At 40.9% G+C, this 27,448-nt stretch overlaps 1 protein-coding gene and 1 pseudogene across 23 annotated transcripts in view; both read left to right on the plus strand.

The window, feature by feature from the left end:
• Positions 1-27,448, plus strand: part of SCMH1 (Scm polycomb group protein homolog 1) — a 232,510-nt gene that overhangs the window by 145,601 nt on the left and 59,461 nt on the right. The window lies entirely within an intron of this gene.
• LOC111548822 lies at positions 6,912-27,012 on the plus strand (annotated as a pseudogene).

Below are 27,448 nucleotides of genomic sequence, written 5' to 3' on the forward strand. Positions count from 1 at the left end.
CTTTCTTGTTTTACTTAACAGTATACCTGGGAGTCACTCCATTGCAAGTTCACAAAGAACTCCCTTATTCTAAGCTGTAGAATACTCCATTGTATGTGTGTGTGTGTGTATACAATCAATATACCATTGCATAAATATATACAAACATACACCAGAAACTATATATAGTTTATAGTTTATTACATATAATATATATTGTACAATAATATATAATATTATATATGTATTGCTTAATAAACTTGTATACATGTATTTTCATATTTGGAGGTGTATTTTCAGGGTAAATTACCAGAAGTGGTATTCTTGTGTCCAGGGGTATAAGGCAAATACAGTTTTGTTAGATACTGCCAAATTCCCCTCCACAGAGATGTTACCAGTTTTCATTCTCACCAGCAATGTGCCTGTTTTCCCGTAGCCTCACCAACAGAGTATATTATCAAGCTTTCGACATTTTTTGCCACTCTTGATGGGTGAGAACTGGTTTCTCAATGTAATTTTAATTTGCATTTCTCTTTTTATAAGTGAAGTTTGACATCTTTTCATATGTCTAGGGTGCCATTTTATCTTTTTTTTTTTTTCTTTTACAGGTTGTCATTTCTTTTGCTCATTTACCCATGTGATTTAGGTAATTTTCCCTCTCAATTTTAAAAGTCCTTTGTATGTTAGATACACCCTTTTATTGTAATATATATTATAAATATTTTCTCCCAATTTGTACTTTGCTTATGATCGTTTTTCATTTGTTTCCCATGTAAAAGTTTTAATTTTATAGTTAAATCTATTAACCTTTCATTATAGGAATTCACCTATATTTTCCTCTACTACTTCTATAGTTTTTTCTTTTCTTTTTTTTTTTTTTTTTTATGAGATGGAGTCTCGCTCTGTCGCCCATGCTGGAGTGCAGTGGTGCGATCTGGGCTCACTGCAAGCTCCGCCTCCCGGGTTCACGCCATTCTCCTGGCTCAGCCTCTTGAGTAGCTGGGACTACAGGCGCCCACCACCTCGCCCGGCTAGTTTTTTGTATTTTTTTTTTTTTTTTTTTGTGGAGATGGGGTTTCACCGTGTTAGCCAGGATGGTCTCGATCTCCTGACCTCGGGATCCGCCTGTCTCAGCCTCCCAAAGTGCTGGGATTACAGGCTTGAGCCACCGCACCCGACCGTTTTTTTCTTTTTTATAGTTACATCTCTGATCCATTTGGAATTTATTCTTGTATTTGGTGTGATAAATAGATCTAATTTTGTGTTTTTCTAGTGGCCATCCATTGTTCCACTATCATTTGTTAATGTCTTCATCTTTGCCCTAGTAATTTGAGATACTGCTTTTATCATATCCCAGATTTATGTATATAGTTGGGTCTCTTTTTCTGTTTCATTGGTGTGCCTGTCCATTGGTGTACCAGTACCCTAGTTTTCATAATGTAAGCTTTGTATTTTAATGTCTGCTAAGGCTAATTCCCTCAACGCTCACGTTCTATTGTTTTCTTAGTTATTCTTGTGGTTTCTGCTTTGTGTGTTTGGGGTTTTTTTTATGTTTTGTTTTGCTTTTAGAAACAAGGGTCACCGAACTGATTTGCGTATGTGAAGGCTGTGGAGTTTTGTATGTCAGTTACATATTCTGTTACCTTGCTCAATTCTTTTACTGTTTCAACTAGCTTCATCACTGATTTTATAGGGAAGCACTGTCCAATAGAAATGTAATTTGAGCTATATACATAATTAAAACTTTTATAGTACATTTTAAAAAGAAGGCCGGGTGTGGTGGCTCACGCCTTTAATCCCAGCACTTTGGGAGGCCAAGGTGGGCAGATCACTAGGTCAGGAGATTGAGACGATCTTGGCCAACGTGGTGAAACGCCGTCTTTACTAAAAATACAAAAATTAGCTGGGCGTGGTGGTGGGCACCTGTAATCCCAACTACTCGGGAGGCTAAGGCAGGAGAATCGCTTGAACCTGGGAGGCAGAGGTTGCAGTGAGCTGAGATCGCGCCACTGCACTCCAGCCTGGGCCACAGAGCAAGACTCTGTCTCAAAAAAAAAAAGATAACAGGTAAAATTAATTTTAATACTATATTTTATTTAATCTGTAATATCCAAAACATTATCATTTCAATATGTAATCAGTATAAGACATTGTTAGTGAAATATTTTACATTCTTTTTCTACTATGCCTTTAAAATCCAGTGTGCATTTTATACTTACAGCACATCTCAGTTTGAACTAGTCACATTGCAAGTGCTCAAGAGCCACATGTGTCTAGTGCTTACTTTTTTGGATGGCGCATATACCATGTCATGTCATCTACAAACAGAGATTGTTTTGCTTTATCTTTTCCAATTCTTAGGCTTCTAATTTGTTTCTCTTATCTTAATACTTTGGTTAATAACTCCAGTGCAATGTTAAATATTAGTGGAGCTAGTAGGCATCAGTACCTTATTCCTGATCTTAGTGGGAATACCTCTTGTGTTTCTCCATTAAGATGTTTCCTTTAGGATTTTGGCATATAGGTATTATCATGCTAATCACATAGCAAACTATTTATATTTTCTCGAGTGCTTAATTTTGTCAAAAGCCTTTTCAGTGTTAATAGAGTCATCACATAATTTTTTTTCTTAGACCTATTAATAAAGTCTGTTGATTGATTTCCTAATATTGAACTATCTTTGCATTTATAGTATAGACCCAACTTGTTCATGGTATAGTCTCTTGACTTTTCTTTCTCTTTTTCTTTTTCTTTTGAGATGGAGTTTTGCCCTTGTCACTCAGGTGGGAATGCAGTGGTGCAGTGTTAGCTCACTACAACCCCTCCTTCCCAGGTTCAAGTGATTCTCCTGCCTCAGCCTCCTAAGTAGCTGGGATTACAGGGACCCACCACCACGCCACGCTAATTTTTGTATTTTTAGTAGAGATGAGGTTTCATCATGTTGGCCAGGCTGATCTCGCACTCCTGACCTCAGGTGAACAAACTCCTGATCTCAGGTGATCCACCTGCCTTGGCCTCCTGAAGTGCTAGCATTATAGGCGTGAGACACCACGCCCAGCCTCTTAACTTTTTATTTAGAAATAATTTCAAGCCCACAAAAAGTCACAAGAATAACATAAAGAGGCCGGGCGCGGTGGCTCACGCCTGTAATCCCAGCACTTTGGGAGGCCAAGGCAGGCAGATCTCCTGAGGTCAGGAGTTTGAGACCAGTCTGGCCAACATGGTGAAACCCCATCTCTACCAAAAATACAAAAATTAGCCGGGAGTGGTGGTACACACCTGTCATCCCAGCTACTTGGGAGGCTAAGGCAGGAGAATCTCTTGAACCTGGAAGGTGAAGGTTGCAGTGAGCTGAGATTGTGCCACTACACTCCAGCCTAGGCGACAGAGCGCGACTCTGTCTCAAAAAAAAAAAAAAAAAAAAGAAAAGAGTATAAAGAATCTCTTTATCTAAATTTACCAATTATTAACAATTTGCCCTATTTGTTCTATCATTTATTCTCTTTATATATACATTTTTAACATTGATACAGTATTTTAATCTATCCATATTCCTATTTTGTCAGTTCATTCAATGTGTATTATTTTCTTAAGGTGGTGATGGAATCTGATCACTAATATTTGGGATTTTTGTACCAGTATTCGTATGTGATATTTGTAATTTTTTGTGCCATCTTTTTCAGGTATAGGTATCAGTTTATCTTTGCTTCATAAAAATAATTTGGAAATTTTCTTTTCTTTTCTATGCTCTGAAACTAGGTAGCATTGAGACTATGTAGTCACTAAAGTCTTGCTAGAATTCTCCTGAAACCCTCTCGGTCTGCTACTTCTTTGTGGGATAGTTTCTTAATAACTCTCTCTATATATATTGCATTAGAGTTTGTGTGTATAAGCTTAAAATTCCCCCTGTGAACCCATCTGGGCCTGCTGCTTTTTTGTAGGGTAGTTCCTTGATAACTTTTACTGCTTTTATCAAAGTTAATTTGTTTAAGCTGTCTAGTTTTACTGGGGTCAATTTCAGTAAACTTTGTTTTCCTAGGAAATTACCTATTCCATATTGGTGTTTAAATTTACCTATATAAAAATAAAAGGGGTTGTTTATGGGTTTTATGAGTTGTTTAGTTAACTTTGGTTCTATCAGTTTTGCCCGTTTTCACTTACTGTTTTTATATTTGTGCTGTCTTTTAAAAAATGTATTGATACATAATATTTATTCATTTTTATGGAGTATATATGATATTTTGTTACATGCATAGAATGTATAATGATCAGGTCAAGGTATTGAGGGTATCCATCACCTTGAATATTTATCACTTCTGTGTTTTGGGAACATTTCAAGTCCTCTCTTCTAGTTATTTTGAAATATGCCATACATTGTTATTAACTATAGTCACCCTGCTCTGCTATTGAACATTAGAACTTATTCCTTCTATCTAACTGTATGTTTGTGCCCATTAACAAACCTCTTTTCATCCCTCTACATCCCACCACACACATACTCTTCCCAGCCTCTGGTAACTATCATTCTACTTTCTACCTCCATGAGATCAACTTTTTTAGCTCCCACATATGAGTGAGAACATGCAACATTTGTATTTCTGTGCCTGACTTATTTCACTTAACATAGTGAGCTCCAGTTCCATCCATGTTGCTACAAATGACAAAATTTCATTCTTTTTTATGGCCAAGTAGTATTCTGTTTGTGTGTGTGTGTGTGTGTGTATATATAAATATATGATTTTGATTTGCATTTACCTGATGGTTAGTGATGTTATGCACTTTTTCATATACCTGCTTATGAAGAAGTACCATATATTTTTATGCCATTTTTATGTCTTCTTTGAGAAATGTTTATCGTGTCCCACCTTTTAATGGGATTATTTGGTTTTTTGCTGTTGAGTTGAGTTCCTTGTATATTCTGATTAGTCCCTTGTCAGGTGAATAGTTTAAAATATTTTCTCCCATTCTGCAGTTTATCTGTTTATTGTTCCCTTTGTTGTGCAGAAACTTTTTAGTTTGATGTAGTCCCATTTGTCTATTTTTCTTTTTGTTGTCTGTACTTTTGAGTGCCTAGCCATAAAAACTTTGCTTAGATCAGTGTCCTGAAGGGTTTTCCCTGTATTTTCTTCTATTAAATATACAGTTTCAGGTCTTAAATTTATGTCTTTAATCACTTTTGAGTTGATTTTTGTATATGGTAAAAAGTAGGGATCTAGCTGGGTGCGGTGGCTCATGCCTTTAATCCCAGCACTTTGGGAGGCTGAGGCGGGTGGATCACCTGAGGTCAGGAGCTTGAGACCAGCCTGACCAACATGATGAAACCCCGTTTCCACTAAAAATACAAAAAATGAGCCAGGCATGGTGGCGGGCACCTGTAATCCCAGCTACCCGCTTGAACCCGGGAGGTGGAGGTTGCAGTGAGCCGAGATTGCGCCATTGCACTCCAGCCTGGGCAACCAGAGTGAAACTCTGTCTCAGATAGATAGATAGATAGATAGATAGATAGATAGATAGATAGGGATCTAGTTTCATTATTCCACACATGGATATCCAGTTTTCCCAGAACCATTTATCAAAGAGGGTATTCTTTCTCTAATGTATATTCTTGGCACCTTTGTTAAAAGTCTTTTGGCTATAATAATGTGGATTTATTTCTGGGTTTATTCTGTTCCATTATTCTATGTGTCCATCTTTATATCACTACCATAGCCGTAGAAGATATTTTGAAGTCAGGTGACGTGATGCCTCCAGCTTTGTTCTTTTTGCTGAAAATTGCTTTGACTATTTAGGCTCTTTTTTGGTCTCATACAAATTGTAGGATTTTTTCCTATTTCTATGAAAAATGTCATTGGCATTTTGACAGGGATTTCATTGAATCTGTAGATTGCTTTGGGTAGTATGATCGTTTTAACCTTATTAGTTCTTCTAATCCATGAACATGAGATGTCTTTCTGTTTTTTTCATGTCCTGTTTCATTTCTTTTTTTTTTTTTTAACTGTTATTTTAGAGTCAGGGAGTACATTTGCAGGTTTGTTACAGAGATATATTGTGTGATCCTGAGATTGAACACGTCACCCAGGTAGTGACCATAGTACTCAATAGGTAGTTTTTCAATTCTTGCCCCGCTACTTCCCTCTCCTCTCTTGTATTCCCCAGTGTCTATTGTTCGTACCTTTATGTCCATATGTAACCATGTTTAGCTTACACTTATAAGTGAAAACGTGCAGTATTTTTCTATTTCTTTCCTGAGTATGTGTAGTTTTCCTCGTAAAGGGCTTTCATCTCCTTGGTTCATTTTATTCCTAGGTATTTTAATTTTTCAGTAGCTATTGTAAATGGGATTGCTTTCTTGATTTCTTTTTCAACTATTTCATTATTGGTATATAGAAATGCTACTGATTTTTGTATGTTGATTTTGTATCCTACAACTTTACTGAATTTGCTTATCAGATCTAAGAGGTTTTTGTTTGCATCTTTAGGTTTTTGTATTGTTTTGTTTTGTTTTGTTTTTTAAGATGAAGTCTCACTCCATCGCCCAGATTGGAGTGGAATGGCATAATTATAGCTCACTGCAGCCTCAAACTCCTGGGATCATGTGATCCTCCCATCTCAGACCTCAGACTACAGATTACAGAGATTTGAAACTTATTATGATTTTCTTTGTGCTAATGTATGATGAGTTTTGTGAATGTTTCATGTTCACTAATATCAGAGCGTAGTATCCTATGTATCCATAAGATCAATGTAACATGATTATTTTGCTTAGATCTTCTAAACCCTTACTTATCTTTTGTCCACTTGACCTGTCTTATTCTGGGAGTGGTGTCTTAAAGTATTCTATTAGTCATATGTTTCTTTTTCTTCTTGCATCTCCTATACTTTCTACTGTAAGTGATACAATTATCTTAGTACAGAAGCATTTATAACTAAACATGGCAAAGGTATTATGATTAGGTAGAAGAATATCCTTATTCTAAACAGATGCGTGTTGAAGGAATAGCAGGCCCCAAAAATGAAGCACGGAGAAATTTTTCGAAGTAACATAACAATTTAGTTTCTGAAACAGAACAGTTTACTGTGTCCTGGGCCACTGTTGTTTGTGTTTTCCCGCGGTTCATTGGAATATGAATGCTAGGGATTTGTTTTGTTCCTTCCTTCCCTGAGTTCTTCTCGTCTTTTGGATTGGGATCTTCCAGAATGCTAGCTTTACATGTTAGTTTGCCTGAGACCCCAGCTGCCTCTCAAATACATTTGGCTTTATTTAATTCGTTTTTAGTGATACAAATTATCAAAATACCAAATTCAACTGTCATATGTTTTCATGGAAACAGCTGTAAGCTTTCATTCCCTGTGTCTTATTCCTTAAGAAAATATTTGTGATAACCTTCCCTGTTTCTGGACCAAATTTAGGCTGACTTTACACATTGTCCTGTTTTTTAGAGGCTGGAGAACCTGCCCTTTAACACCTATGCCATACCTGCTTCCTCTGCACTACCACCAATTTGATATGTTTTAACAAACTACTATGTGCCTGGTATAACTTAGGGTGCTAGGATATATGCTATGTAACTTTGAGCATAGGCTCCCTTTAGGATATTAACATAAACAAGGGAGTGGTATCAGCAAAATGTAAGTCAAAATCAAGTCCTAGGGACCTTCAGCTGGTCATCAAAAACTAAATACTGGAGAGTAGAGTCAGAGAGCAAGCCAAGTTCATGAAGCAGACATTAGCAAGGCCTAGAGCCCAAGAATCGGTCTGAGATGAGAACCACCAAGGGCTAATGACAAATTTCAGGGAGCATGTAAAGCATATGGAGGAAGTCCAGATGATGTTTCCCAGACATTGCCTTGCTAGTGTAGGTCCAGCGAGCCTGCTATTACAGGTTTGAACCATGTGGCAATATTCCTAACTCTGAATAAATATGCTCTGGTTAAATTTTATAGCTAGTTGGAGAGATAAGACTTGCCATACTGAAAATAGAGAATGAATGGTTCCCCTTTTGTTCTCCCAAGACATGAAGTTATATTAATGTATTTGGCCAAAATGCTATTAATGAGGCCATTGTGCAAATTAAAGGTTAGAACTGTTAAGAGTTTGATAAGAAATGGAACTGAGAAGTTAAAAAAATAAGCCACAGAGTGGATTTAGACCCAATATACCGAGGAAGGGAATGTATGTTTGTGTGCGTATAGAAACTCATGGACTTAGTACATGTATTTAAGGGTAAAGAAGAAAAGCCAGAAAGTAAGAGACTTTATAGTAACTCAGGGCAGTGTATCATAGTGAGGAAAGAGTGTTGGACAAGAAATCGAGACCTGAATTCTCTTATCTGCTTTCACATCCCTTATCCTAGAGGTAATGCTTGGTATTAGCGATTAAAAAAACAAAAACTTTATTTCACCAAAAGTCCAGGTCCTCAAGAGAAAATTAATAAGAATACCTCTATCTTTGTGGAGTCTCTCTCAGGGTTAAGAGAACTGAAGGAAATAAACATTAGTCATGGACCTGATATGTCTTGGGCACTTTACTATGACTTCTCATGTAATTTACAGACAACACTGGGAGGGAGATTATCTCCATTTTACAGTTGAGACATAGACTCAAAAACATTAAGTGACTTAAACGATCTTACCACTTGCAGATGGCAGGCCCAAGATGGAAACTAGATCCTTCTGATTTCAAAGCCTATGAACTTTTCACCAAGTCTGACTTTTGAATCATGCTAATTTCTTACTAGACTCTATCAGCCAATTACTGTTTGCCAAGATTTTTGCACCATAGAAGATTGTTGCTAGCATTTAAAAGAACAGGAGCATGCTATGGAAAACAGTAAGGTAGTGCCTCAAAATACTAAAAATAGAATTACCATATGATCCAGCATTTCCACCTCTGAGTATATACCCAAAAGAATTGAAAGCAGAATCTCAAAGAGATATTGGTACTCCCATATTTATAGCAGCATTATTCACAATAGCTAAAATGTGGAAACAACCAAGGTGTTCATCAGTGGATAAACAGATGAGCAAAATGTAATATATACATACAATAGAATATTATTCAGCCTTAAAAAGGAAGGAAATTGGCCAGGCGCGGTGGCTCACGCCTGTAATCCCAGCACTTTGGGAGGCCGAAGCGGGCAGATCACAAGGCCAGGAGATCAAGACCATCCTGGCTAACACGGTGAAACCCCGTCTCTACTAAAAAATACAAAAAAAAATTAGCTGGGCATGGTGGCAGGCACCTGTAGTCCCAGCTCCCGGGAGGCTGAGGCAGGAGAATGCCGTGAACCCAGGAGGCGGAGCTTGCAGTGAGCCGAGATCACGCCACTGCACTCCAGCCTGGGCGACAGAGCGAGACTCCGTCTCAAAAAAAAAAAAAAAAAAGGAAGGAAATTCTACAGTATGCTACAACATGAATGAAGCTTGAAGATACTATGTTATGTGAAATAAGCCAATCACAAAAAAACAAATACTGTATGATTTCATTCATACGAGATACTTAGAGTAGTCAAAGTCATAAAGACATAAAGTAGAATGCTGTTTGCCATGGGCTAGGGAAAGAGGGGGCTAGCGGAAGAGGGGACTAGGGAGTTGTTAAGTGGAATAGAGTTTTGGGTTTACAAGATGAAAAGAGTTATAGAGGTGGATAATGAAAATGGTTGCAAACATTCTGAATGTGTTTAGTAATACTGAATTGTGCACTTAAAAATGGTTAAGATAGTAAATTGTATGTGTATTTTGCCACAATTTTTTTTTTTTTTTTTTTTTTTTTTTTTGAGACGGAGTCTGGCGCAGTCGCCCAGGCTGGAGTGCAGTGGCCGGATCTCAGCTCACTGCAAGCTCCGCCTCCCGGGTTTACGCCATTCTCCTGCCTCAGCCTCCGGAGTAGCTGGGACTACAGGCGCCCGCCACCTCGCCCGGCTAGTATTTTTTTTTTGTATTTTTTAGTAGAGACGGGGTTTCACCGTGTTAGCCAGGATGGTCTCGATCTCCTGACCTCGTGATCCACCCGTCTCGGCCTCCCAAAGTGCTGGGATTACAGGCTTGAGCCACCGCGCCCGGCCTATTTTGCCACAATTTTTAAAAAGGAGAAAGGAAAACAAAGAACAGGCTGAGTTGGAGAATGATTATAGTAGTTACCATTTACAGAGCATCTGCTATGTGACCACCAGTGTTCAAGGTATTTTACATTATCTCTAATTCTTATAATGTTGTAAGGTAAATATTATTAGTCCCAGTTTTTAAAAAATACCCAGAGAGTTTGTAATTTGCCTACCATCATACAACTAGTATGTATTGGAACTGGGATTTTAAAAAACACTGAATTGTGCACTATGTCTGTATGACTCCAGAACATATTCATTAGCCACCAACTCACGTTGAATTTACTATAGAGATGGCCCTAAAGAAATGTCAGGTGCACTCCCATATCCATGTTCCAAAGAGGACTTTGGCTGTTAATAGATTGCACTTAAGGGGCCAACAGAACACATCCAAGGGGAAGGGTCTGGAATCACCATTGATTTCCTGAAGGCAGGCTTTTGCAGAACTGCACCAGAGCCCCATAGGGAGGCATGGCACAACTTACAGTACCTGTCCTGCTGTTACAATAGACAAACAGTCCCTATTCCTGTCAAAGGCCAACGCCTCCATTTGTTGTCTTGATTGCATCCTCTCTTGCCTCTCTGTCTTCATCACTAGTTCCACCCCTAAACCCTCCTTTCTGAAACATTCTCATCAGCATACAAACTTGCTCTCATATCTTCCGTCTTTCAAAACTCTTCCTTGATTTTGCAGCTCCCTTTCAGGTAGTGCCCCATGTCTCTGAAGTTTCACAGTATATTAATTTCCTATTGGTGTTTTAGCAAATTTCCAGAAACTTGGTGGCTTTAAACAGCACAAATTTATTATTTCATAGTTCTATGGGTCAGAAGTCTGCATGGGATCACTGGTTTCTGTGCTCCAGTCTCACAAGTCCAAAATCAAGGTGTTAGCCAGCCTGAACTCTTATCTGGAGGCTCTGGGGAAGAATCTGCCCTCAGGTTCATTCAAATTGTTGGTAATATTCAATTCTATGCTGTTGTAGGAGTGGGGTCTCCCTTTCCTTGCTGACTGTTGGCCAGAGGTCATATCAGCTTCTAGAGCCCTTCACATTCCCTGGATTGTGGCCCCCTTCATCTTCAAAGTGAGTAACAATGGGTCTAGTCTTTCTCCCGCTTCAGATCTCTCTGGTCTCCCTTTCTGCCTCATCTCTCCTGCCTCAACTGGAGAATGTTTTCTGCATGTAAGAATTCATGTGATTAGATTGGGCCCCCCTGGACAGTCTATAATAATCTCCCTAATTAAAGGTTTTAACCTTAATTATGTCTGCAAAATCCCTTTTGCCTTGTAAGTAATGTATTTATATGTTCCAGAGATTAGGGTGTGGACATCTTTGGAATGGCCATTCTTCCTACTAAACATAGTAAAACTTCTAAAAATAATTCGTCTGTTGTCACTATTTCTGTTTCTGTCTTCCATTCTATTATTTTCTCAGCTTTCTCGAGTTATTCTTCAACCTCCACTGTTCCAGTGAAGCTGCTGTTAGTAAGAACACATTTGACTTTCCTGTTGACAGAACTTTTCTGCCTTCATCTTGCTCAGCCTCTCGGTAACTTTTCAGTACAATTGATCACTATTTCCTTCTTAAAACATCACCACCTCTTGGCTTCTAGAACATGACAGTTTCTACATTTTCAGTTCTTAACTCTGTCTCCTCTGGCTGGCATTCTCTACTTCTCAGCCTCTAGTTGTTGGAGTGCTCCAGGGCTGAGTTCCAGGCCTTCTCCTATTCTACGGTACAGAGTTTCTCTAAGTATGGTGCTATGTTTTTATATACTCTCTACATACTAATGACTACCAAGATTATATCTCTATCCTTGAACTTCCTATAGAACTCTGGACTCATTTATTTGACTACCTGTCATCTCTACATATCTAAAGGTCATTTAGAACATAAGATAGCCAAAATAGATTTTTGATTCCTAAACTGCCTCCTCCAAAACCTATAGTTCTTGTCATTTTCCCTGTCATAGTAATGACCAGAAACTTAAAATTCACCCTGAATTGCTCTTTCCCTCCCTCTCTTTCATCTAGGTTTGCACTGCCATCAGCTCTGCTTATAAAATGTGCCTTGTATTCATCTACTTCTTTGTACCCTCATGGCTATCATCACTTTAATCTCAGCCCACCATCATCTCTTGGATGGACTTCTATGTTAGCCTTCTAACTGATGTCTCTGCTTCCATTCTTACCTTTCTATTATCCATTCTTCATCCGCAGAGCATCTAGGCTGATATTTTTCAATAGTAATTAGAGCATTTATTTACCATGACACAGAAGGCCCTGCATGATGTGACCACATCTACTTTTCTGATTCTATCTTTTACCATTATTTCCTTTATTTACCCAGATGCAGTCTCTCTGGCTTTCTGTTTCTTAAACAAGTGAAGTTCATTATTTCCTTAAGGCCTTTATACCTGCTATTTTCTCTGCCTGGAGTACTCTGCCCTAAATCCTCACGTGCCTGATTCCTGCTTATCAAGCCAGCCCCAGCCCAACAGAAACTTTTATTTCCACTGAAAATTAATATTGAACTCTAGTGTATACAGTAGGACCTACCACATAGTATATTCTCAGTACAGAGTGATTGTTGGGTGAATGAGTAAACAAATGAGTGAATGAATTAATCTTGAATTAGTAAGAGAAAAGCTGTATGGTATGATGGAAAGAGCAAATACTTTGGAGTAAGACATCCTAGATTTATATTCCAGCCCTGCCTCTTTACTATGTGACTGTGGCCAACTTACTCAAGTTTCCATTTCCTCATCTGTTACATAGAGATAATACATGCTTCATAGGCATGACTTAAACCATTCCCTTAGCTGCCAATATAAACTGCTTTTTATGCAACCTAGTACATTTTAGTGGCAGTGATGATTATCCATACTGCCGTTGCATGTAGTATGACACTTCTTTCATAGAAGGTGTCCAATAAATGTCAGTTCCTTTTAAGCAAAATTAACTCCATCACTGGGGGCACCTATGTGCAAACTGTCTTCTCCCTCCATTCTTGGTCTTATCAGTTGATATCTTCCTTTCCGTGCCTTATTGGTCACTGTATGGCCAAGGCAATAAGGATTAGATAAATACATAAATGTACAAATCAGAAGAAATTTTTCAGGGGTGGGAGACCAGTTCTACACATCTTTCTGTGCTACTATCCTGCCTTAGATGTGCTTCTGCCTTTACAATGGACCTCACCATTACCTTTTCCATCTATAGGGCCGTAGGATCCACTTTGTGTATCCCGGCAGTCTTTGTGTGTTAGAGCTAAAAAATTCCTTAAATATCATGTGGACTCTTCTCAAGCTGGCTATAGCATTTCTTTCTAACCCCACTTGCTTCTCCTTCTTATGGACTGAAACTACACAGCACTATCCACAGGTCCTCATATAACCATACTTTTTGCAACTCCATGCCTCTCTCCATGCTGCCTCCTCTGTCTAAAGTACCATTACCTACCCTCTACCCTTGTCCTCTTCCTAATGAAAAGCCTATTTATTCTTCAAAGATTAGTTAAAATGCCACTTACTCTGGAATCTTCCCTGGTAAGTCCCACTTGCCTATCTCCCTTATCCCTTCTCCTTCCCTTGCAGAGTTAGTCTTTCCCTCCTCTGGGTTCTTATAACCCTGTATATATACACATTTGGGCACTATACCCAATGAATCTTTTTAAAGAGTTTTTATTTTGACATAATTTCAGCTTTACAGAAAAGTTGCAACAGTAATATAAAGAATTCCCTGGCCTGGCATGGTGGCTCACCACCTATAATCCCAGCACTTTGGGAGGCCAAGGCAGGCAGATCACTTGAGATCAGGAGTTCAGAACCAGCCTGAGAAACATGGTGAAACCCATCTCTACAAAAAATGCAAAAATTAGCCAGGCATGGTGGTATGCACCTGTAGTCCCAGCTACTTGGGAGGCTGAGGTCGGAGGATGGCTTGAGCCCAGGAGGCAGGGGTTGCAGCGAGCTGAGATTGTGCCACTCTACTCCAGCCTGGGCAACAGAGCCAGACCCTGTCTCCAAAACACACACACACACACACACACACACACACACACACACACACACACAGTTTGCATTTTTTAAACATAATATCCCTTTACTACTAAAGACTTTAGTATTTCTTATTTTTCGGCCGGGCGCGGTGGCTCAAGCCTGTAATCCCAGCACTTTGGGAGGCCGAGACAGACGGATCATGAGGTCAGGAGATCGAGACCATCCTGGCTAACACGGTGAAACCCCATCTCTACTAAAAATACAAAAAATTAGCCGGGCGAGGTGGCCGGTGCCTGTGGTCCCAGCTACTGGGGAGGCTGAGGCAGGAGAATGGCGTGAACCCGGGAGGCGGAGGTTGCAGTGAGCTGAGATCCAGCCACTGCACTCCAGCCTGGGCGACAGAGCAAGACTCTGTCTCTCAAAAAAAAACAAAAAAACAAAAAAAAAAAACAAAAGTATTTCTTATTTTTCTTGTTGGTGGTGGTGGTGCTGGTGGTGGTGGTAGTGGTGGTGGTGTGACAGAATTTCACTCTTGTTGCCCAGGCTGGGTTGCAGTGGCATGATCTCAGCTCACTGCCTCCTCCTCTACTTCCTAGGTTCAAGCGATTCTCCTGTCTCAGCCTCCTCAGTAGCTGGGATAACAGGAGCCTGCCACCACGCCCAGCTAATTTTTTGTGTTTTTAGTAGAGATGGAGTTTCACCATGTTGGTCAGGCTGGTCTCAAACTCCTGACCTCAGGTAATCTACCCACCTCAGCCTCCCTAAGTGCTGGGATTACAGATGTGAGCCACTATAGCCGGCCGACTTTAGTATGTATTTCTAAAAACCAGGGCCTTCTCTTACAGGCATAGTACTATTTTCAAAATCAGAAAATTGGGCCAGGTGCGGTGGCTCGCACCTGTAATCCTAGCACTTTTAGAGGCCAAGGCAGGAGGATCACTTGAGCCCAGGAGTTCAAAACCAGCCTGGAAAATATAGTGAGACCCCATGTTAAAAAATAATAATTTTAAAAATCAAAAGAGTAATATTTATATAATATGAAAACCTATTCTGTATACCTTACACAGCTATTAAAACCAGAGAATTAATATTGATATTTTACCAGGGGCTAATCTATGAAACTTACTTGTATTTTGCCAATTGACCCAATAATATCTTTTAGGAAAAGAAAATTCTGCATCACAAATTGCATTTAATCATCATATCTCTTTAGTCTCCTTTAGTCTGAAATCATTCTTCTGTTTTTCCTTATGTTTGATAACTTTAATATATCTTTATAAATATTTGTCCAGTTATAGATTAGCTGTCACTCTGGGTTTGTCTGATGTTATGTTATTATTTGATTCAAGTGGTACAGGTTATGACGTTCTTCTCAAAGCATCATATTGGAGGTACATGATATCTACTTGTCTCATTACTGCAGATAGTAACCTTAATTACTTGGTTCAGGCTGTGTGTGTCAGGTGTCTTCACTGTAGCGTTACTATTTTTTTCTTTGTCATTAATTATCTTGTGGAGATCTTTGAAACTATAAATGTCCTGTTTCTCATCAAACTTTGACCCAGTAGTTTCAGCATTCTTTGATGAGGCTTGCCTGCATCAGTTATTGACAAATTATTTCCTAATGTCCTCATTCCTTACACGTTCATTAATTGGAATTCTACTGTAAGCAAGAGATTTCTCTTCTTCCCTGTTTATTCACTCAGTTACATCAGTATGGACTCATGGATTCTTATTTTATTAAGTGAGTTATAATTCGTTTCTGTCATTATTTTTCTGCTCAAATTGTCCAGGATTTGGACAGTAGAAGCTTCTTAAAATGGGCTTCTGCATCCTTTTGACATAGCCTCATTGCTGACCAGGGTGTTCCAGGCTTATCTTGTACCTTTCCTACCCCAGTCCATACCCACTGAATCATGATTGATTTTACAAATACCTACCCCCAGCCTTCTCAAGATTGTATTCCTCTAGAGCAAGAATCATGTTGAGGTTTTTTTCACTTTAGACACTTGGCAAACCTTGATGCTTAGCATTTATTTAATATTAAATTGATGTAGTCAGATTAATTAACACATAAATTGCCACTTCCTGGGCTCCTGCCAATCCAGAAAGGTTTATTCCTTCTACCTAGGCTATTTGCTAGAGTGTGTACAATGAAGACTCCAAAGACTAGAATCATGCCTGGCTCTGCCATTTTTACTTCTCTCAGTCTCACTTTCCTCATTTGTCAAAGGACGTGATAAATGTCACCCTTCACAAGATTGTCCTGAAGGTCAAATGAAACCACAGATGTACAAGAATTTTGTCTAAAGTATTTTTATTGATTAAGGGTCTAATTCTGTCAACCTCAGTAGCATCGAAATGTGTTGGACAATATTCCTATCCTTCATCTTTCTCTTAAGTAAGGCAGTCATTAACTTAATTATTTACATTTGGAAAAATAAGATTGTGTTTAAATAACAAACTCAGGGTCACATCATAAGAGTCTGAATTAAAATTAGATCCCTGGTCTCCTGACATCACCCCAGTTTTTTTTCCAACTAGGATAATTAGATTAGATTGTGGCAGGGCAGGGCTTCCTGATAAAAAGAACTTCCAAATCCTGGAGTCCCTCAGGATAGCTTAAGAAAATCCATTTATTAAGCAGCTTTTAAATTAGCATGAAGTCTAATCTCAGTGTTAGCTACTCACACATGACATTTGTAAGCTGATTTTTTAGAACTGTTCAGTATAATTGGTTGGTTTCCTCTGTCCAGATCTTTCAAGCCAGAGAGGGCAACCTCTTCACCATTTGGCACTATGGACTTTTATGTCTAGCCTTAAGGAAAAAGAGAAGTAAAACTATTTTCTGACTGTTAAACGACTCAAGTAAAGTACTGTTCTGTTCTTCTCTTATGTCTGACTGGGTAAGAATTTAGTGCCTTGTCATGTGATGGCAGGAATTCCAAAGTGAATCACTTATCTCCCTACCCAGCTTAGATCTGTGGTAGGTTACTACAGAAGTATGGGCAGTCTTGGGGTTTATAATAATCAACTTAGGGTAAAACGATTCAGCATCTTAGGCTTGGGTGTGGAATCGGTAAAGAGTTGAATTTAATGAGGGTTGGGGTTTTTTCTAGGCAAGTGTGTTGGAAAAAGAGAAGGACAAGGAAGTGATTATAATTGTAGGTCAGTGGTTCTCAAACCTTCTAGTCTCAGGAAGCTTTTATATCTTTAAAGACTTCAAAGAGCTTTTATTTATGTGGGATATATATATATCCCACATATATATATATATCACCATATTGAAAAATAAAACTTAAAGTCAGGCATAGTGGTTCATACCTGTAATTATAGCACTTTGGGAGACCAAGTTGGGAGAATAATTTGAAGCCAAGAGTTTAAGACCACCCTGGGCAACATAGCAAGACCCCATCTCTCCAAAAAAAACTGAAAATCAGCCAAAAATGGTGGTGGATGCTTATAGTCCAACTATTTGGGAGGCTGATGCAGGAGGATCACTTGAGCCCAAGAGGTCAAGATTTCACTGAGCTATGATCATGCTACTGCACTCTAGCCTGGGCAACAGAACAAGACCCCTAACTCAAAAATAAAAACAAAAATTTAGAACTTTTTAGAGCAGGAATATACAAGCATTCATTCCATGGAAACAAGGCAAATATCCATTGTCAGATAAATGGATTAAGAAAATGTGGCATATACATACAATGGAATGTTACTTAGCCTTATTAAAGAAAGAAATCCTATCATTTGTGGCCGGGTGTGGTGGCTCAAGCCTGTAATCCCAGCACTTTGGGAGGCCGAGACGGGCGGATCACGAGGTCAGGAGATCGAGACCATCCTGGCTAACACGGTGAAACCCCGTCTCTACTAAAAAATACAAAAGAAAAAAACTAGACGGGCGAGGTGGCGGGCGCCTGTAGCCCCAGCTACTCGGGAGGCTGAGGCAGGAGAATGGCGTAAACCCGGGAGGCGGAACTTGCAGTGAGCTGAGATCCGGCCACTGCACTCCAGCCCAGGCGACAGAGCGAGACTCCGTCTCAAAAAAAAAAAAAAAAGAAATACTATCATTTGTGACAACATGGGTGAACCTGGAAAATAAGCCAGTCACAAAAAAAACTGCATGATTCCACTTAACATGAGCTATCTAAAATGGTCAAATTCATAGAAGCAGAGAATAGAATGGTGGTTTCCATGAGTGGAGGCAGGGTGGATAGGAAGTTGTTACTCAATGGATATAAAGTTTCAGTTTTGCAAGGTGAGTAATTTCTAGAGATCTGCTGTACAACATAGTGCCTATAGTTAACAATATGATATTGTCCATGTAAATTGTTTTCAAGAGAGCAGATGTCCCGTGAAGTATTCTTACCCCACACACACCAAAAAAAAAAAACACACACACACAGTGGAACACTTTGCATATGTCCAAACTCGTCAAATTGTATACATTAAATATATGCCTGTTTATATACCAACAAAGTGTGCAGGCTGGGTGAGGTGGCTCATGCCTGTAATCCTCACACTTTGGGAGACCAAGGTGGGAGGATCACTTGAGGCCAGGAGTTTGAGACCAGCCTTAACAACATAGTGAGACCCTGTAAATTAGCCTGGCATGGTGGCATGCAACTGTAGTCCCAGCTACTCGGGATGCTGAGTCAGGAGGTTCATTTGAGCCCAGGAGGTTCACTTGAGCCAGGAGATTGAGGCTGCAATGAGCTGTGATCACACCACTACACTCTAGCCCGGATGACAGAGCAAGACCCTGTCTCAAAGTATGCAAAAAACTTTTTTGTTAAAAAAAAAAAGTAGTAATGAATAAGTATATTTCAAGTAAAAAAAAATATACAAGCGTACATCCCATTATTTGTTAGAGTGATGCCATTACATGTAGCTTCTGGAAAACTCTACTATGAGAGAATGAATGTGGAAAAGGCAAACAATGTTCTATTATCATTAGGTGTATAGTTTTGACCTTACAGACCCTGAGAAGGACTTTGAGGACACCCAGGAGTACCCAGAACACACTCTGAGAGCGGGTTACTATATAACATTTTAAAAATCTTTTTTTTGAGACAGAGTCTTGCTCTGTCACCCAGGCTGGAGTGCAGTGGCGCGACCTCGGCTCACTGCAACTTTCACCTCCCAGTTTCAAGCAGTTCTCTTGTCTCAGCCTCCCAAGTAGCTAGGACTACAAGCACTTGCCACCACACCCGGCTAATTTTTGTATTTTTAGTAGAGATGGGGTTTCACTATATTGGTCAGGCTGGTCTCGAACTCCTGGCCTCAGGTGATTGACCCACCTCCGCCTCCCAAAGTGCTCGGATTACAGGTGTGAGCCACCACGCCCAGCCATTAAAAATCTATTTTATCAACAGTGAACATTTGGGTCATTTCAAGTTTCCAGTTACTACAAATAACATTGCTATGAGCATTCTTTTACACATACTGTGGTGTACATGTGCAAGAATTTCTTTGGAGTTTACACCTAAGATTGGAATTACTAAGTCATAGGGTGTATACATCTTCAGATTTATTAGATAATGTGTGAGAGTCTTTCTGAACTCAAACACTTGGACATCACATATTACCTAATACTATTCAGATTTTGCCAATTATTCTAATTTCAAAGTAATTTTTTTTTAACTTCAGACTCCAATACAGATTATATGTTGCATTAGTTGTGTTATTTTAGTCTTCTGAATCTGGAAAGTTCCTCTTCTATATTTTTCATGATATTGACACTTTTGAAGCACAACAGGCCAGTTGTTATATTAAATGTGCCTGAATTTTGGTTTGTCTGATTCAGGATTATTGATCTTTGACAGAGGTACGACATAACTAATATGGTATTCTCAGCTGGGCATGGTGGCTTTTGCCTGTAATCTCAGCACTTTGGGAGACCGAGGCAGGAGGAGGATTCCTTGAATCCAGGAATTTAAGACCAGCCTGGGCAACAAAGCGAGACCCCCATCTCTGGGAAAAAAAAAAAAATTTAATTAGCTAGGCATGGTGGCACACAGTCGTAGTGCCTGCTGCTTGGGAGGCTGAGGCAGGAGCATTACTTGAGCCCAAGAGTTCAGAAGTTGCAGTGAGCTATGTTCTTGCCACTACACTCCAGCCTGGGCAACACTGCAAGACCTTGTCTCCAAAAAAAAAAGTTTTTAATTAAAAAGCTATGGTATTCTTGGTATATCACATCAGGAGATACATGTCAGTATGTCCCATTTTGGGTAATGTTACCTTTGATCATTTAGTTGAAATGCTGCCTTTCCACCTTTCTTCAAACACTTTTCACTTGGGCTTCGAGGATCTCATACTCTTCTCTTTTTCTTCTGGATTTATGAGCCACTTTTTAGTCTCCTTTACTAAATCATCCTCTTCTCTACAACTTCTGAATGGTAAGACATCTCAAGAACAACCTTTTTTCTTGACTATGTCCTCAAACTCCAGGAGCTCTCATCTAGCCTGATGGCTTTACATACCAGTTATATACTGATAATTCTCTGTTTGTCTTCAGTCCCAGCTTCTCCCTTGAATTCCAGGCTCATATATATAGCTGCCTAATTAACATCTCCATATTTGATATCTGATACGTTTTGGCTTTGTGTTCGCACCCAAATCTCATCTCAAATTGTAATCCCCACATGTCAAGAGAGAGAGACCTGGTGGTGGAGGGGGGATCATGGTGGGCAGGACGCAGTACTAGATTGCACTTAAGCTCAGATGGACAGAACAGCATATGGAGGCTCGCATCATGAATTTTTGCTCCAGAACAACTGCAGTAATAAATCAGAAAGTCTGTGAGAGGACCCACAGATGCACTGAAGGAAATGGATTGCTCCTGCAGGACCTGGGAGACAACCCAAATACTGTGCAGGTATCCATGGCTGACAGACCCATAGATGGTTCTCATCACTGGACTCTGTGCAGACAACGCCCAGTACCAGCCCAGAGCCTGGTAGACTTGCTGGGTGACTAGATCTAGAAGAGAGACAACAATCACTACAGCTTGGCTCTCAGGAAGCCACATACATAGGAAAAGGGGGGTATTATTACATCAAGGGAACACCCTGTGGGACAAAATAATCTGAACAACAGTCTTTAGCCCTAGACCTTCCCTCTAACAGCCTACCCAAATGAGAAGGAACCAGAAAACCAACTCTGGTAATTTGACAAAACAAGGTTCTTTAACACCCCCAAAAAATCACACTAGCTCACCAGCAATGGACCCAAACCAAGAAGAAATCCCTGATTTACCTCTGGGAGACACCAGAGAAAGGCAAAGCCCAATGTAAGGAAATCCAAAAAATGATACAAAAAGTGAAGGGATAAATTATTCAAGGAAATAGATAGCATAAAGAAAAAACAATCAAAACTTTGGTAAACAATGGACACACTTATAGAAATGCAAAATGCTCTGGCAAGTCTCAGCAATAGAATTGAACAAGTAGAAGAAAGAAATTTAGAGCTCAAAGACAAGGTCTTCCAATTCACCCAGTCCAACAAAGAAAAAAAAGAAAATATGAACAAGGCCTCCAAGAAGTCTAGGATTATGTTCAATGACCAAACCTAAGAATAATTGGAGTTCCTGAGGAAGAAGAGAAATCTAAAATTTTGGAAAACATATTTGGGGGAATAATCAAGGAAAACTTTCCCAGCCTTGCTAGAGACCTAGGCATCCAAGTACAAGAAGCACAAAGAACACCTTGGAAATTCATCGCAAAAAGATCATCACCTACGCACATTGTCATCATGTTATCTACAGTTAGGATGAAGGAAAGAATCTTAAAAGCTGTGAAACAAAAGCACCAGGTAACCTATAAAGGAAAACCTATCAGATTAACAGCAGATTTCTCAGCAGAAGCCCTACAAGTTAGAAGGGATTGGGGCCCTATCTTCAGCCTCCTCAAACAAAACAAGTATCAGCCAAGAACTGTGTATCCAGTGAAACTAAGCTTCATATATGAAGGAAAGATGCAGTCTTTTTCAGACAAACAAATGCTGAGAGAATTTGCCACTACCAAGCCACCACTACAAGAATGCTAAAAGGAGCTCTAAATCTTGAAACAAATCCTGGAAACACATCAAAACAACCTCTTTAAAGCACAAATCTCACAGGACCTATAAAACAAAAATACAATTTAAAAAATAAAAACAAAACTACAGGCAACAAATAGTACTATCAATGGAATAGTACCTCATATTTCAATACTAACATTGAATGTAAATGGCCTAAATGCTCTACTTAAAATATACAGAATTGCAGAATGGATAAGAATTCACCAACCAAACATCTGCTGCCCTCAAGAGACCCACCTAACACATAAGGACTTGCACAAACTTAAGGTAAAAGGATGGAAAAAGACATTTCATGCAAATGGACATCAAAAGCAAGCAGGAGTAGCTGTTCTTATATCAGACAAAACAAACTTTAAAGCAACAGCAGTTAAAAAAGACAAAGAGGGACATTATATAATGATAAAAGGCCTTGTCCAACAGGAAAATATCATAATCCTAAACATACATGTACCTAACACTCGGAGCTTCCAAATTTATAAAACAATTACTAATTGATATGGTTTGGCTATATCCCCCACCCAAATCTCATCTTTAATTATACTCCCATAACTCCCTCATGTTGTGGGAGGGACCTGGTGGGAGATAATTTGAATCATGGGGCGGTTCCGCCATATTGTTCTCATGGTAGTGAACAAGTCTCACAAGATCTGATGATTTTATCAGGAGTTTCCGCTTTTGCATCCTCCTCATTTTCTCTTGCTGCTGCCATGTAATAAGTGCCTTTCACTTCCCACCATGATTCTGAGCCCTCCTCAGCCATGTGGAACTGTCAGTGCCGGTAAACCTCTTTTTCTTCCCAGTCTCAGGTATGTCTTTATCACCACTGTGAAGATGGACTAATACAGTAAATTGGCACCGGTAGTGTGAGGTGCTGCTGAAAAGATACCCAAAAATATGGAAGCAACTTTGGAACTGGGTAACAGGCAGCGGTTGGAACAGTTTGAAGGGCTCAGAAGAAGACAGGAAAATGTGGGGAATTTTGGAACTTCCTAGAAACTTGTTAAATGGCTTTGACCAAAAACCTGATAGCAATATAGACAATAAGGTCCAGGCTGAGGTGGTCTCAGATAAAGATGAGAAACTTGTTGGGAACTGGAGCAAAGGTGACTCTTGTTATGTTTTAGCAAAGAGACTGGCAGCAATTTGCCCCTGCCCTAGAGATCTGTGGAAATTTGAACTTGAGAGAGATGATTTAGAGTATCTGGTGGAAAAATTTCTAAGCGGCAAAGCATTCCAAGAGGTGACCTGGAGGCCAGGCGCAGTGGCTTATGCCTGTAATCCCAGCACTTTGGAAGAGGTGACCTGGAGGCTGGGCACAGTGGCTTGCTCCTGTAATCCCAGCACTTTGGGGAGGCTGAGATGGGCGGACCACAAGGTCAGGGGTTTGAGACCAGCTTGGCCAATATGGTGGTCTCAGGTATGGTGAAACCCTGTCTTTAATAAAAATACAAAGCTAGGCGTGGTGACACGTGCCTGTAGTCCCAGCTACTTGGGAGGCTGAGGCAGGAGAATCACTTGAACCCAGGAGGCAGAGGTTGCAGTGATCCAAGATCACGCCATTGCAATCCAGCCCAGGCGACAGAGCAAGACTTGTCTCAAAAAAAAAAAAGAGGTGACTTGGGTGCTGTTAAAGGCATTCCACTTTATAAAGGAAGAAGAGCACAAAAGTTTGGAAAATTTGCAGCTTGACAATGTGATAGAAAAGAAAAACCCATTTTCGAGGAGAAATTCAAGCTTGCTGCAGAAATTTGCATAAGTAACGAGAAACCAAATGTTAATCCCCAAGACAATGGGGAAAATGTCTCCAGGCCATGTCAGAGGTCTTCAAAACAGCCCCTCCCATCCCAGCCCCTCCCCTCCGTTCACCCCAGCCCCTCCCCTCCGTTCATCCCAGTCCCTCCCCTCCCTTCATCCCATCCCTCCCCTTCACAGGCCCAGAGGCCTAGCAGAAAATGGTTTCCTGGCCCAAGCCCAGGGTCCCCATGCTGTGTGCAGCCTAGGGACTTGGTGCCCTGTGTTAGCTGCTCCAGCCATGGCTGAAAGGAGCCAATGTAGAGCTCAAGCCATGACTTCAGAAGTGCAAGCCCCAAGCTTTGGCAGCTTCCACGTGGTGTTGAGCCTACAAGTACAGAAAAGTCAAGAATTGGGGTATGGGAACCTCCACCTAGATTTCAGAAGATGTATGGAAACACCTGAATGCCCACACAGAAGTTTGCTTGAGTGCTATGAGTGCATAGGTAACTTCTGCTAGAGAAGTGCAGAAGAGAAATGTGGGGTCGGAGCCCCCACACAGAGTCCCTACTGGGATATCACCTAGTGGAGCTGTGAGAAGAGGGCCACTGTCCTCCAGACTCCAGAATGGTAGATCCACCGACAGCTTGCACCATTTGCCTGGAAAAGACACAGACACTCAATGCCAGCCCATGAACACAGCTGGGAGGGAGGCTGTACCCTGCAAAATCACAGGGGTGGAGCTGTCCAAGACCATGGGAACCCACCTCTTGCATCAGCATGACCTGGATGTGAGACCTGGAGTCAAAGGAGATCATTTTAGAGCTTTAAAATTTGACTGCCCTGCTGGATTTCAGACTTGCATTGGCCCCATAACCCCTTTGTTTTGGTCAATTTCTCCCATTTGGAATGGCTATGTTTATCCAATACCTGTACCCCATTGTATCTAGGAAGTAACTAGCTTGCTTTTGATTTTATAGGCTCATAGGTGGAATGGACTTGCCTTGTCTCAGATGAGACTTTGGACTGTGGACTTTTGGGTTAATGCTGAAATGAGATAAGCCTTTGGGGGATTGTTGGGAAGGCATGATTGGTTTTGAAATGTGAGGACATGAGATTTGGAGGGTCTGGGATGGGATGATATAGTTTGGATCTGTGTCCCCACCCAAATCTCATCCTGAATTGTACTCCCATAATTCCCATGTGTTGTGGGAGGGGCCCAGTGGGAGATAATTTGAATCATGGGGACGGTTTCCCCATACTGTTCTTATGGTAGTGAATAAGTCTCGCAAGATCTAATGGTTTTACCAGGGGTTTTCACTTTTGCATCTTCCTCATTTTCTCTTGCCGCCACCTTGTAAGAAGTGCCTTTTGCCTCCACCACGATTCTGAGGCCTCCCCAGCCATGAGGAACTGTGAGTCCAATTAAACCTCTTTATCTTCCCAGTCTTGGGTATGTCTTTATCAGCAGTGTGAAAACAGACTAATACTAATAGACCTAAGAAAGAAGATAGACAGCAACATAGTAATAGTGGGGGACTTCACTACTCCACTGACAGCACTAGACGGGTCATCAAGACAGAAAGTCAAGAAAGAAACAATGGATTTAAACTATACCCTGGAACAAATGGATTTAACAAATATATATGGAACATTCCATCCAATAGCCACAGAATACAGCACATGGAACTTTCTCCAAGATACAGCATATGGGGGCCACAAAACAAGCCTCAATAAATTTAAGAAAATTGAAATTATATCAAGCACTCTCGCAGACCACAGTTAAATAAAAAACAGGGAATCAATTCCAAAAGGAACCTTCAAAACTATGCAAATACATGGAAATTCAATAACCTGCTCTTGAATGATCATTGAGTTAAAAATGAAATCAAGATGAAAATTAAATAATTCTTCGAACTGAATGACAATAGTGACACAACCTGTCAAAACCTCTGGACACAGCAAAGGTGATGCTAAGAGGAAAGTTCATAGCCCTAAATGCCTACAGCAAAAAGTCTGAAAGAGCACAGACAATCTAAGGTCATACCTCAAGGAACTAGAGAAACAAGAACAAACCCAAACCCAGCAGAAGAAAGGAAATAACCAAGATCAGAGCAGAACCAAATCAAATTGAAACAAAATAAACTCTACAAAAGATAAATGAGCCCCTACCTCCCACCCGCCATGGCCACACCCTGTGTGCTCTGGTGGCCGCTCAGCCTGTATCTGGGAAGGCCAAACTGACACACCCGGGGGAGGCGATCCTGGCAGTTGGCCTGGTGGGCGGCATTGACATCTGCATCACCTTCCCCACCGAATATGTGAAGACGCAGCTGCATCTGGATGCACACTCGCACCTGCCGTGGTACCGGGGCACTGGAGACGGCGTGCAGCAGATGGTCCACAGCCATGGCGTCCTGGGCCTATACCATGGCCTCAGCTCCCACCTCTGCAGCTCCATCCCCAAGGCAGCCATCAGGTTTGGAATGTTTGCGTTCCTCAGCAACCACATGCAGGATGCCCAGGAATAGCTGGACAGCAAACATGAGCTGCTCTGTGGCTCAGGAGCCAGCATGGCCGGGGCCATGGTGGTCATGTGCCCCATGGAGACCATCAAGGTGAAGTTCAACCACAACCAGACCTCCCCAAACCCCAAGTACACAGGATTCTTCCATGGGGTTAGGGAGATTCTTCCATGGGGTTAGGGAACAAGGGCTGAAGGGAACATACCAGGACCTCATGGCCACCATGCTGAAGCAGGGCTCGAACCAGGCTATCTGCTTCTTTGTCATGATCTCCCTGTGCAACTGGTACCGAGGGAACAACCTCAACAAGCCCATGAACCTGCTGATCACTGGGGTCTTCAGAGCTATTGCAGGTGCAGCCAATGTCTTTGGAATCACTCCTCTGGACGTGATTAAGACCCAGATGCAGGGCCTGGAGGTGCACAAATACTGAAACACATGGGACTGTGGCTTGCAGATCCTGAGGAAGGAGGGCTCAAGGCATTCTACAAGGGCACTGTTCCTGCCTGGGCTGGGTTGTCCTGAATGTGGCCATAGTGTTTATCATCTATGATGAGATGGTAAAACTGCTCAACAAAATGTGGAAGACATACTAAGCCTAGAGGGCCTCAAAGGAACCACCCCAGGCACCTCCAGAGTGCCCCACCACCCTTGTCTCACATGATTTCAGTGCAGTAGTACCAAAAGGCCCCTTGCTATGTCCCTCAAGCTCTGTGGCCTGGTCTGTGCATTGTGGCCGACAAATCCATGTGTTCCATAGTGCCGTGTCCTCCCTGTGGTCTGTGTGTGACACCACCACTGTGTCCCAGTGTCTGGCCCAGCCATGGTTGGGTGTGCATCTGGCCTGTGACCCTGTGCCCACTTGTCCATGTGCTTACTGTGAGCCCTGTGCCTGTGTTTCATGTTCTGTGTCATGTGGCCTAGGTCCTCAGCCCTGTAGCACTGGCCTGGTCCCAGTCCAGTGCCTTTCGCCCTGCCCCAGCATACCACAGCTGCCTCCAGGCCTCGACCTGGCTTCACGGCATTCCAGGG

Source organism: Piliocolobus tephrosceles, chromosome 1, assembly GCF_002776525.5.
Source record: "Piliocolobus tephrosceles isolate RC106 chromosome 1, ASM277652v3, whole genome shotgun sequence".
Classification (NCBI taxonomy): Eukaryota; Metazoa; Chordata; class Mammalia; order Primates; family Cercopithecidae; genus Piliocolobus; species Piliocolobus tephrosceles.